This window comes from Typopeltis vanoorti, chromosome 24 (assembly GCF_054136105.1).
Source record: "Typopeltis vanoorti isolate ZY-2024b chromosome 24, IOZ_Tvanoo_1.0, whole genome shotgun sequence".
In the NCBI taxonomy this organism is placed as follows: domain Eukaryota; kingdom Metazoa; phylum Arthropoda; class Arachnida; order Uropygi; family Thelyphonidae; genus Typopeltis; species Typopeltis vanoorti.
In genome coordinates this window covers 59,413,610-59,426,983 of record NC_143572.1, presented here as the reverse complement: position 1 = coordinate 59,426,983, position 13,374 = coordinate 59,413,610, and the positions used below count along the sequence as shown (strand labels likewise).

Here is a 13,374-nt window from a genome sequence, read left to right as displayed (position 1 = left end):
AAATTAGCCAAAACGCTAAATTAGCTGTATACAAGACAGTATTCAAACCAGTTTTAACTTATGGATAAGAAAGCTGGGTCAGAAGTAAAACACTTGACCAAAGACTAGAGACCACAGATATGAGAGTCCTGAGAAAGATTACAGGCGTGAACAGATGGCATCAATGGCAATATCATATTAAAAAAGAGGATATTGGGAAAGAACTTGACATTGTCAGCATCCAGGAATGCATTAGCAGAGCTAATCTCAGGTGGTATGGTCACTTAAACGGAATGGGAGAGGAAAGATTAGCAAAACAAGTGTTCTCTGCCAGGTTGGCAAGAAAACGACCTAGAGGAAGACCAAGATATAGGTGGATTAAGAGGTAAAATGTGCCTTAGAAGATAGAAATATAAGATCTGATAATGTTGGAGTCTTGACAAGTAACAGATTGATTTGGAGGAAAATTGTAGATAGGAAGTTAGTAATGATGTAAATTTTTCATGTAGTACTATCATATCCTGTACACCCTTGAGGGTACATTGCTGGAATTTGATGATGATGAACTGTGTAAGTGACTGAACAAGAGGAGCAGTCACGTTATCTGAGTTAATCCAATCTGAGATAAAGGTGGCAGTTTTCTTCCAGTAAAACATGCTGATTAATGAGCCCACTAAATATCCCAATAAGTAAAAGTTGATAAATTGAAAGCATAATAAGGTTGAATAGTCTCAAAAAAAAAGTTTGTTTTAATGTACACAAGCCTCATCTAAACTTTTTTCCCTCAGTATTAGGCTTACTTGCCTGTCATGGGCAAGATTTCAATAATTAAAGTACAGTAGTATCTCGCTAATCCGAACTAATAAAAACCGTGCTCGTACGGATTAGCGAATTTCCCCCCAAGAGACAATAACTAGTGTTTAAGACAAAAATAATCAGATTCTAGTGGTACATCAATTTAATTCTGTAAATAAATGAAGTAACTGATAGAAAAAAAGCTACTGTACTGTAATGTAAAACTTAAAAAATAATACTACAAGTTTATTTTAGTAAAACATTTAGTTTGTATGTACCTGTATTGTTGAGGATTCTGATTTAATAAAATTGCATAGTTCACTACATAACATAACTTAATAAAAAATATCACTTTCTTATACACAACACAAAAAGTTTCACAAAATAACACACAAAAAAAATTTTTTTTTTAATTTCTTTGTAAAAAAGTCACTGATTTTCTTTTGCTTCTTGGACGATAAACTTTTTTCGAATGCTTCTTCTCGGAGCTGCATTAGCAATAAAATTTTGTGGAATGGCGTATCATTCTGCTTAGCACATTCTATACGCATATTAAAACTGTAGGTGCCTCTTCGTGTTTTACTTTTTTTCTTCGAGTTCTTCATCGTCATCATCGTCTTCTAATTCATTCTGTAGCGTCATATTTGTAATTTCAGCATCTGGTTTGATTTTGAATTCACTTTCGGTTCTACCTGTAATCCACTCCATAACATCTGGATTTATATTTTTAACCAAATTATGTACGTTTTGAATTTCCTCTTTTTGTGTATCACCGTAGTTATCTTGGTAAATTCTAGAAGACCACAGTTTTTTCATTACACTCGAATTGCTTCAAGTTCAACGGCTTAAGAAGCAATCGTGAACACACAATAAATCAAAATAGGCCTACACTATAACCGTACAATCGACAGTATGAAAAAAAAATACTGTACTGTAATAATAATAAATAATAATAGTTAAAATAATAATTATTAAATAAAAATAATAGTACAAAATAATACGTAATAAATAAAACTTTTTTTTTTCTTTCAAACCGCAGTTCGGATTACTGGATGGTTCGGATTAGCTAGATACCACTGTATTAATTATTGAAATCTAATTAATACTATAAGGCAGTTAATCTTGCCTGTGAGGTCTGTATGTCTATGAATTTTGTGCATTTTTCTGGCCAGTTTGCTTGCAGGGTGAAAAAACATTTCCTGGAAATAAAATCCCTACAACCTCTATTTGAGACTGGTTGTCACCTTCACTCAATTCTTGCATTCACATCTTTCCAGTCAAATGGCATCCTTGTTGGCAACTGAGTTATGGAGGTTCACTGTATACATATAAACCAACATGTAAAAATTAGTAATGCCGAAAATAACATGATTGTTCTTCATTTGATATCTGTTTCACTAACATCCAGGAAATATTGAACAAATTCATTCAATTTATATTCATTTGGTTCATAATCTTCTCTCTCTCTCACTTAATGTAGGTATTTCAGATGAGTGCCTGAAAGTCTTCATCTTTTGAAGAAAAGCAACATTTTTTTTTTTTTTTTTTTTTTGAAACAAATGGAACTCTCATAGTATCAATAAGATCAGCAGAGTAGAGAACAATATTGCCTCTCACAGTTTGAGGAGAATGTGGTTAGGCATTATTATTCTGGCGAGGTGCTATGTGTTATATGTAGTGTTCTCTTGTCATGGTTTGTGCAGAACTTCAGAAGTATTTTCTGTTTATCATGGTGTGTATGAGTTTTGTGTCCATTTACTAGCAGAACTGAATTCTTTTGGCTGCACTGTTTGGATTGTCTCTCCTGAGATATTTATCCTTAGGGTCATAGGATCAGCAATGAGTGTGGCTCTGTCATATTTATAGAGCCACATTAATTGCCGATTAAAATTTCCTTGTCAAAAACTTCTCTCTTTTCAAAGTGCCCAATAATGGCTTCACATCATATCATATGGCTGCTTTGGTCTCTTTGTGCATCAGATAGTGAAAAGTGCTTATTCTTGACATTTCAAGTGATTGCAAATATTTGGGAACTGGGAACAGAGACTGACATTATAGATGCCACCTCCTGATGCACCATATTTTAAATTGCTTTATTAAAATTAATTTGTAGCAGTCTGTTTTCACCATATTGTTTATTTGTACCCTTTTAGCTAGTGGGGTAACTTCCATTTCCTATTCATCTCATCTCACTAACTCCCATTATGTCTATTCATAATTTAGCATATCTTCTATTAAATTCTCTAGTTTTTCAATTTTATTCCTAAGAGCCTATTCATGGTTTTCATTCATAACTTCATAAACCATGCTATTGGAATTCATCCTACAATTCCCATATTCTTCTCTATAGTTGTATACAGAAGAGATTATAATGGTGGGGAGGGATCAAGTTTCTTCCATATGACTACAGCTATTTAACCTGTGAACTATAATGTGCATTAGAAAGGTAAGTGATGAGGCTCTAATCTCTTCTATCTCTCAGTATTATAGCCATTACAATCATTCTGATCATGCCTATAAGTTTCTGAAATTATTACATTATTTGTCTTTGGCCTCAAAGGTCTTAAGGTAAATTGCATCATTTCACCTAGATCTTAGGCATCTTCTGAGTTTTCTTGGTATCAAACACTTTGTTAACCTTTCCTCTCCCATTCTGTTTAAGTGACCATATCACCTTAGATTTGTCATACTCGCACATTTTTTAATGTTGACAATCCTTCCTCATATCTTCAATTTTCATGATTCGTCTGTTCACCCCACCCTTTTTTTACACAAAGAAAAATTAGTCTTTGATCAAGATTATTTTTAATCCAACACTCAAATTTGTAAGATTCTGGAAAGAAGCATTTTTGTTAAAAATGTATTGGAACTGGGAAATTTGCTTTCTAAAAAGGCAACTCATACTCAACTTGTAAATAATCATATTGTTACCTCTACTCAGTATGTCTTCTTTCTATGATTCTCCTACATTTAGGAGCATTTGATAGTGGTATTTTTATTCCTTGGAATCCAGTAGAGGAAGTCTTCATTCATTCATTTCAGAATTACTTAGATGATTTTTAGTATCTTCTCAGCACAATAATGAAACTTGTACTGTATTTACTCGAATATAACTTGCACCCTTGATTTTACTTTATGAAAAAAGAAATTAAAAAGTTTCACGTGTACCTTGCACATGAAAAAAAGTTTAAACACTTTCACGTCACGGCGATAATAACTCGCTCCCTGCGGTAAACAACTCGCCATCCCCAACAGCCACTATACTGCTGACACAAGAAAAACGGGTAGTTTTTTTTTTTATCACTAAATAAGGTACAGAGACATTTGCAGTCTGTGTAATATATTTCTCAACAAATAGTGCAATTAGAGACAACTGGGATAAAAACAGCATTAACTAATGAATCACATGCTGCCACGCCCACACAGAAACTATGCTGTATAGACTCGAGCAAAACCACATGTTGCACCGGCAAACATAATATCTAGCTAAAAACTATTGTTCAATTTTTCAATTACATGAAATAAGTGTTTGTTTGTTTGATTGCATTTGAGTCGAAGAGAATTATAATTTCAACTCAACAATTTACCCAATCATATGCACGTCTTCATAGCTGCTCTATCTCTACTGGCCTACCATTGCTATCTGTTTCACGCTCTGCTTTCACTTCTCATTGGTCATTCATGAAAGATTGTTCATTATGTATCTCAAGTCTTGTAAATTGCTGTAATTTTTGCTTGAAATAATGGGAAAGAAGATGATGCTATTTGAGTAGTGACCTCAATGATGCACACAAGGAAACTGCTCTCGAGGCCAGAAGTAGCGATAACGAATAGGAGATTCTTGGTAAGTCATACCCATTTTCAGTTTTTTTCTTGAAAACTCTAGTTTCTGAAAATCCCCACATATATCTTGCACCGTGATTTTTTAGCTTTGATTTTGTGGGGAAAAGTGAGAGTTATATTTGAGTAAATATGGTATCTATTATTTTATTTATTTATTTTTTTTTTTTTTTATAGTATATAAGAAATTCAAGCAACATTATATGTTAAATTTTTGTTTCGATTCCTGATATGCATTTTTTTGAAAGTGAAACAATAAACAGCCACCAGTTTTCTGGTGGAAATGGACTAAATCATCATCATCATCCAATTCCTGCCATGTACCCTCAAGGGGTGTACAGGATATGACAGTACTACATGAAAAAATTACATCATTACTAACTTCCTATCTACAATTTTCCTCCAAATCAGTCTGTTACTTGTCAAGACTCCAACATTATCAGATCTTATATTTCTATCGTCTAAGGCACTTTGTACCGTATCAATCCACCTATATCTTGGTCTTCCTCTGGGTCGTTTTCCTGCCAACCTGGCAGAGAACACTTGTTTTGCTAATCTTTCCTCTCCCATTCTATTTAAGTGACCATACCATCTGAGATTAGCTCTGCTAACGCATTCCTGGATGCTGACAATGTCAAGTTCTTTCCTAATATCCTCATTTTTAATATGATATTGCCATTGATGCCATCTGTTCACGCCTCTAATTTTCTCAGGACTCTCATATCTGCGGTCTCTAGTCTTTGGTCAAGTGTTTTACTTCTAACCCAGCTCTCAGATCCATAAGTTAAAATTGGTTTGAACACAGTCTTGTATACAGCTAATTTAGTGTTCCGACTAATTTCTTTCTTATTCCATATGAATTTATTCAATTGACTTCCCACGATAGCAGCTTTGCTGATTCTGTTGTCTATTTCTATATTTAGTTTACCATCTTCAGTAAAAATTGTGCCTAAGTAGCTGAAATGTTTTACTTGTTCCACAGGCTCTCCATTCACAACACAGTTGACATTTTCAATGATTCTGCCTATTTTCATTGTCTTTGTCTTTTTATTGCTGACCTTCATACCATATCTATTACAACAGCTATTCAATTTAGTCAGAGAATCTTGCAGACTTGTAGCGGATTTATTTAGAAGTATAACATCATCCGCATAAAGCAAAGAGCTGACATTAACATCTCCAATTTTGATATCAGGTTTAATACCACATTCCTTCATAATGTGATCCATATAGATAATGAATAACAGAGGGGATAATGTACATCCTTGTCTCACACCAGATTTAACATTAAACCATCTTCCTGTACTTCCTTCAATTCTAACTGCTGACTCACAACTCAAATAAAGACTAAGTATTGCTTGATATAATGCCCCATTGACACCATATAACTGCAGCGTATTCAATAGCTTCTCTCTTGGCACCTTGTCATATGCCTTTTCCAAATCGACAAAACTTAAATACAGATCTTTGTTATATTCCCATGCTTTCTCCACTATTTGTCGTAAAGTGAAGATCTGATCCTGACAGCCTCTATTTGGCCTGAATCCAGCTTGTTCTTCACCAAGCTTTTCTTCCACAATTCTTCTCAACCGTTTCTCAAGTATACTTGCATAGATCTTGCCAGGAACACTCAGTAGGGAAATACCTCTGTAATTCTCACATTCAGTTTTATTTCCCTTTTTATATATGGGTACTATGAGAGCTCTACTCCAATCATCGGGAATTTGTCCCTCTGTCCAGGCTTTCTGAACTATGCAGTGCAGCCTCTGTAAGACTCTTATACCACCATACTTCAGCATTTCTGGTCGAATATCATCTACTCCTGCTGCCTTTCCACATTTCAAGCCTTTGATGGCTTTTTCTACTTCAAGTATGGATATGTATTCCTGACTGCATGCCTGGTCAGTGTTTTTTATCACCGTGCTGTCATCACTGCTTGTTTCATTTAGCAGTTTTTCAAAGTAATTACTCCATACTTCAAGGATATCTTTTTCTCCTGTTTTCATTTCACCTTTATCATCTCTAATTCCTTTTACAGCACTCTTTCCTCCATTCCTAAGCTTCTTCAACAACCTCCAGAATATTTTGCCACCTTCTTGATATTTATTTTCTATATTCTTGCCAAAGTCCTCCCATGACTTTTGTTTAGCTAGTTTTACACACTGTTTAGCTTTCTTACATTTGTCTCTGTATTCTGTAAGAGTAAAAGCTGACTTATTTGCCAGGAACTTTTGAAATGCTTTCTTCTTTTCCTTCACTGCCTCTTTAACTTCCTGTGTCCACCAGGGAGTTCTGATTTTTTTATCTTTGCACACAACCTCACCACATGCCTCTCTGGCAGAATCAATCAATGTTTCCTTCAGAGTTTGCCACTGAATCTCCAAGGTTTGATTCCTGTTCTCAAACTCTTTCATTTTCTTTTCAATAATATTTCTGTATTTTAGTCTACAGTTTACATCTGAGAGCTGCTCAACTTTTATTCGCTTTAAAACTTTCTTACATGTTATTCTTTTCAATATGAAATTCAATTTTATCCTGCTCAAGACTAAATAGTGTTCACTTCCAATTTCAAATCCTCTGTACACTCTGGTGTCCTGCACCAGGGAGAAAACATCACTATCAACAATAACATAGTCAATGAGACTTTTCTTATTCCTAGCCTCTTCTCTCCATGTGAATTTGTGCACATTTTTATGTTGGGACATGGTGTTAGTAATAACCAGTCCATGTCCTGAGCAGAAATCCAACAGATATTTGCCATTATTATTAGCTTTGCTCTTTTCTCCAAATTTTCCCAAAATATTTTTGTATGTCTCACAATCATTTCCTACTCTACTATTTAGATCCCCAACAAGGACCAACTTTTCCTTTTTCATTGTGTCAGTTGCTTTTTCTAAAGCCTCAAAAAATTCCTCCACTTCTACCTTAGTAGAACCTTCTGTGGGACCATAGGCACAAATAAGTCTCATTGTCCAGTTCCCCATTCTCATCTTTGCCCACATTACTCTACTTGAGACTGACTGCCATTCAAGAAGATTAGTCTCGTATTTTGTGTTGAATACTATGGCTACTCCTTCTTTTCCTTGATTGTTATTGCCTGAATATAACATTTTGTATTTATTGCTCAGAAAGATCTCACCAGTTTTGGTCTTTTTTGTTTCAGTCACCCTTATTATGTCGATCTGGTACTTATCTAATTCCTCAGCTAGCTCAATTTCTTTGCCATTCAGGCTTCTTACGTTGATATGTTTTTTCTGTTTGATTTGCTTACGTGCTATTGTTGAATGTTAGTTATGATGCATAAGTTTGCTCAGATGTGTAAAAGCGGTTATGTCTCTTGGGAGATGAAAAAACAATTCATATACACTGCTTGGAAAGAAGTCAGTGGACATCCCATGTTCTCAAGCTGCACTGTGCCATGTAACAAGTTTTGTGTTTGTAGTTGGTATAAATCAGAGGAATATGATGCTCCCAATCAGTGCAACTGTGTCTAGGTGAAATGGCTGTGAGAAGGGAACTAATGGAGCTGGAAAGAAGCATTGTGATAGGATGCCATGTTGCAGGCCTATCTATTCAGCAAGTTATTGACAAATTGGGCCATCCCAGGTCAACAATCAGTCATACCATGCTTAGATGGGAGCACAAGGAGTCAATTGCAGGTGCTATCTGCAGACAACCCACCACACTCATTGAATGTGACCATAGGGTGCTACAAAGGATAAAAACTACCATAGTAGGACTGCAATATGCAAGTCTCACATTACCCAAACCAACATGCAATGTAGTCTTCTACAAAGAGCATGTACAGTGGGATGTTGGAAGCTTGGAAAGCTGTGTTATGGAGCGACAAATCATGCTACACCGGATGTCTGGTGAACATCTCTTACCAGAGTGCATAACCCCAACTATGAAATTCAGAGGTGGTGGTGTGATGGTATGCTCTTTTTCCTGGTTCCGCCTTGGACCTCTGTTTTTATTGCCATGAACAGTGAACTCCAAGAGGTATCTGGAGTTCACTAACCATTGTCTCTTTCAGCAAGACAATGCACTATATCATAAGGAAGGTTGCTGCTCTAACTGCATGGTTTGTGGACATGAAGGTCACCACACTTGACTGGCCTCCACAGAACCCTGATCTCAATCTTACTAGACATCTGTGGATGAACTAGAGCATCAGATAAGATCAAGAGACATCTGCTCCACAACAGTCCAGGACCTCATTACATGCCTACAAGAAGAATGGTCCAAAATTCCTATTGATCGCTATTGTAGACTTGTGGAAAATGTTATTTTGGATTGCTCATCCTATGGTGTCTGTTAAATTCTTTCCAAGCAGTGTAGTTCTCTATAAGAGGAAGGTTTTATTTCCATTGCATCCAGTGAATCTGTAACCATAGATGGTCTCCTATCCCCCCAGAACAGCTTTAATGCAGATGATGGACATAGTTTTTGGATTTTTGTAGGTGGATATTAGTTGTTTTTCCAGTTTATTCAAAGTATTAAGTTTGCAGGAGCAAGGGATAGTTGTGGTGAAGTGAATCTTTAGGTGAATGGATTAGGATAGCTAATTTTTGGTATGAAGGAGATCTTTGTTATATTACACCTTTTTAAGAATATGTGCAGTTATTTCTGAGGTGCCTAAGATATGGGGGGCAATGAGGTTCGGTTTGAGGATTTGCAGCCTCAAATCCATCCTCCAAGCCTAACACCTTCCAAAATCCATTGCTACATTCAGGGAACCTCAAAAAATTGCATGCATTCTTAAAAGGTATAACATACAGATCTCTTTTAGGCCATACAAAAATCAGCCATCCTTATCTGCTCATCTGAAGGCCCATTTTATCATCTTGATCATCCTGGTCTCTACGGTATCCTTTGTTGCTGAAACTTAAATAAGTTGGACAAGATGTCTGCCTAGAGGAACACAGAAACTATCCATCTCCACTACAGTTGTTCTGGGGTGGTGGTGGGGGTGGTATCTACAGTTAGAATTGTAGATGCCAGACTTTTGAAATCAGTCCGTTTGCCTTCCTGCTGGTGTGTGTATGTTTACATGCTTAGTGTATCTTTGTGCCTATGAAAATGTCTCGGCGATCAAGGCAAAATATTGACTTATAATCTAATTAAGTAAATAAATTTAATTAGGCAATTATTATTTTAGATGTTTTTTTCCATTAAACAACTGATTTTTAATGATTAAACATTCATAATCAGAGTCAAAACACCCAAATAGTCCAGATTTAAAGGCAAGTAATGAAAAAAATATAAGAGCAATCATCAGAATCTCTCATGTTGATGTTTAATGGAAGAAACGCAATCTAAAATAATTGCTTCATTAAATTTATTTACCTAATTAGATTATAAGCCAATCAATGTTCCCTCTAATTTTTTGCTGTGAGTGTGCGCAGAAATTTGCGTGTGTGCAAAATTTGCCTTCTTTTGAAAAGTGTGCACACCCATACGAGTCACCATATTGATCATTTAAGCAAAAAAGTTAAAAGATTTTAGTTCACTCTTTACCTTCTGGTGTCAATGGGACGTCAGCCAGGTCATCCCAACACCCCACCATGTTCCCACACGTGGCAGTAGCCTCCCTAGTAAACAGCCGGAAATCACGATTCACAGTCCTTGGACAGGACTCGATCCGGGGACTTCGCGCATACAAGGCCAACACGATACCGACTGGACTAGATAGCATACTAAGTGTGTGTATTATTACCATCACCAAGTAAGTTGTGTGACATCAATCACAGAGCTAACATAAATATTTTATATGTATTTAATATTGATCTGATTAGAAGTAAGAAATAAAGTAAATAAAAAAAGATTACACTAGTGACTGATTGCCTTTAATTAAATTTTCTAACTTTGCAAATAACTCTAAACATACATAATAAAATATTCCCATTACTAATTCTCACCTTGTTAAACATTCATAATAAGTCCGTTACTAATTCTCATCTTGTTTAATTCTAGCTTCTATCTCTTTATTTTTTCTCTCTTCTGTCTTTGGCATTCACCACTCTTTATACACACTATCTAAATTAATTGAATTTCCATATAATTGGTAACTTTTCACTCTCATTAGCATATCCAAATGACATTCTCCTAAACGGTTTCTAAGTTGGTTTTTTATTTGATTCATTGGACTAGAACCTCGCTCACAGTCTGCACTAGATGCAAGGAAGGTTCCTCCAATATCCATCAACTTTGCCAAATCACAAAACCGCTCATTTTGTAGAGCAAATACAACCATTTGTGTAAAATTTGATATCATTTTGCATTTAATTTTTTCTTGTTCAGAAAATTTGAAATCATTAAACTGACTAATTATTTCTGTAGTATCATCCAGAAAATCGTGATATTTAAGACAAAGGGCATTAACATGTTCACTACCAAATGAGAAATCACAATGTGAAATAGAGGACATATCAAACACTGACCATTCTTGTATCTCATTCTCACGGAATCTGTCCTCTAAATGTGCACATAAACAATTTATAAAATTTAACAGTGGCTAGTATCTACTGGTTCAGTCTCTTCTTATTTAAGTAAAGCATTTACTCTGTTACTTTAGCAAGCGTCTCCTTCTAAATACTGATTACTGATTTTGTTAATCTTCCCTCTGGCAAACTGACGACTGTCTAGTGGTGTAAGGTTACTCCTTTGTAAGATTTTGCACAGGGAAGCCATTTCTTCAAAAACATCACTTAAAATATTAACAGCTACTTTGAATGTCACGTTAGTTAATTTATTGTGACAATAATTAACCACAGGATCATTTGATTTGTCTTTTTCAAAATATGTGATCAGTCCCTCATAGTTTCTTATTATTGCCTGTAATGCAAAATGTCTGGATAGCCACCGCACTTCATTGAGTGGTCTGAAGGCAATAGCTTCATTTTCAGAACGCCTCGACAATTTCTTTAAATTCATGTCTTTCCACTGTGGAATGAGAAAAGAGTGTGTACACTGTTCTCATTAATGTATCAATATCTCTGATTAGTTTAATTTCATTTCACGAATCATATATCCCCAGATCCTCACGGTGAGCTACACATTGTTGCTGGACAAGATGTGGAACTTCTAATTTAAGTTTTGCAGCGACACTATTAACTTTGCCCAACATCACTGCAGCTCCATCAGAGGTAAACATCACCATTTTTTGGAGATCAAGTTTCTTTTCTTGATAAAACTGTTTAATAGCTAACACAATGAAGGAGGCATCACATGCCTGCAACTGAATTATTCTGCCAAAATATGTTTTATATTCATTACGATCTTTAGGTCTAAACTTAAAATAGAGAATGAGACATTTGTTAACAGTTATATCAGTGCTTTCATCAATGATTAAGGTGTGGAAATTTGCAGATGCAATTTGTTCAAACATGTCATTTTCAACAATTAAATTGATTGTTTCCAGAAATTCAAATGTATAATTTTTGCTTCGCCAGCTGTCTGGGAGTTGAACATACTTTTCCATATGTTCATTAATATATTGAACTGAAAGTAAAGAGTTATTCATCTTAACAATAAGACACTGTCAGTAAGAACTTTAATCTGTTCTCGGTTTGATCGTTTTCTCTCTCGGTCATCTGAACTTTCACGTAGCATACGCAGTACTCCTGTAGCTGGCAATGAACAATTTTGTTGCCTAAGTTTGTGTACACCATCCAGATGTATTTTACTTGTCAAATGGAATTTTAAAAAGTCCAACTTCCAAGTGACATCAAATTTTTTCCCATTAGCAAAATCCCCAGCAATCTTTGCATCACAACAATAAATACAAACAACACCAATTGTAGCATCATACATAAATATTTCACGCAGCTGAATATTTATCAACTCATGAGCTTTTGGTGGAGCAGTTTTCACTATTTCATCCAGCCATTCACTTTTAAAGCAGCTAGCAGTTCGTTTTCGCTTCACACCTTTTGCTTCCTTTGAATTTGACATGGTGCATCAGTTTTTTGCAATTTTGTTATTTGAAGAATGTTTTTTATTGTTTTTATAAATTTACAAATGTACACTATTCACTGAATAACTTGGCAAGGCAAAAGCTGAACCAACACTAAACATTGCCGAGGGCAACACAAGAGCTTGATTTAAGTTTTTAAAAGTATTTTATTAAAATTATGAAACCATTGTTTTAATTCATGATCTTGAACTAATTTGATCAGCCAGTCACGTTTGGGAATTTTCCACGAGTCAGGCCTGAGATGTAAACAAACCGCGTCATTCTATATGCTACTTAAAAATTACACATTTAAGCCACACCCCTTTCACTTTGGCATCAAATCACTAGCCTCAAATAGGGTTACTGTTAATAATTTATAAGTTTTGTGCAACTTCGAGGCTGTAATAAAAAATGTGAGGTTATAGGCTTGAGCATTGCTGAGTTACCGTATTTTTTAAAGAATTTATAGGTTAATGTTTAGGTGGAACTTCTTTAATTAATAAATTTTAATTTCATCTTGAAAATCTAGTGTGCGCATATTTTTTGCTTTGTGCGCTAGTTGTAAAACGTGCGTGCGTGCACAGCTTAGAGGGAACATTGAAGCCATTGTTTTGCCTTGATCAAAGTATCTTCATGGGAACAAAGAAATACTAAGCATCATCAGGAACAAATACTAGGAAGACCAGCAGGAAGGCAAACACAGATTGATTTCAAAAAGCCAGTATTCTACAATCTTTGCTGATGATCTGATTAACACAGCTATGCTAGTTAAGATTTGGGAGAGGGGTGCTTTATTGCTGATG

General features: G+C 35.3%; 1 protein-coding gene across 1 annotated transcript in view; it reads left to right on the top strand.

Annotated features, from left to right (window-relative positions):
* Positions 1–13,374, top strand: part of Mcm7 (minichromosome maintenance 7) — a 146,437-nt gene that overhangs the window by 124,878 nt on the left and 8,185 nt on the right. The window lies entirely within an intron of this gene.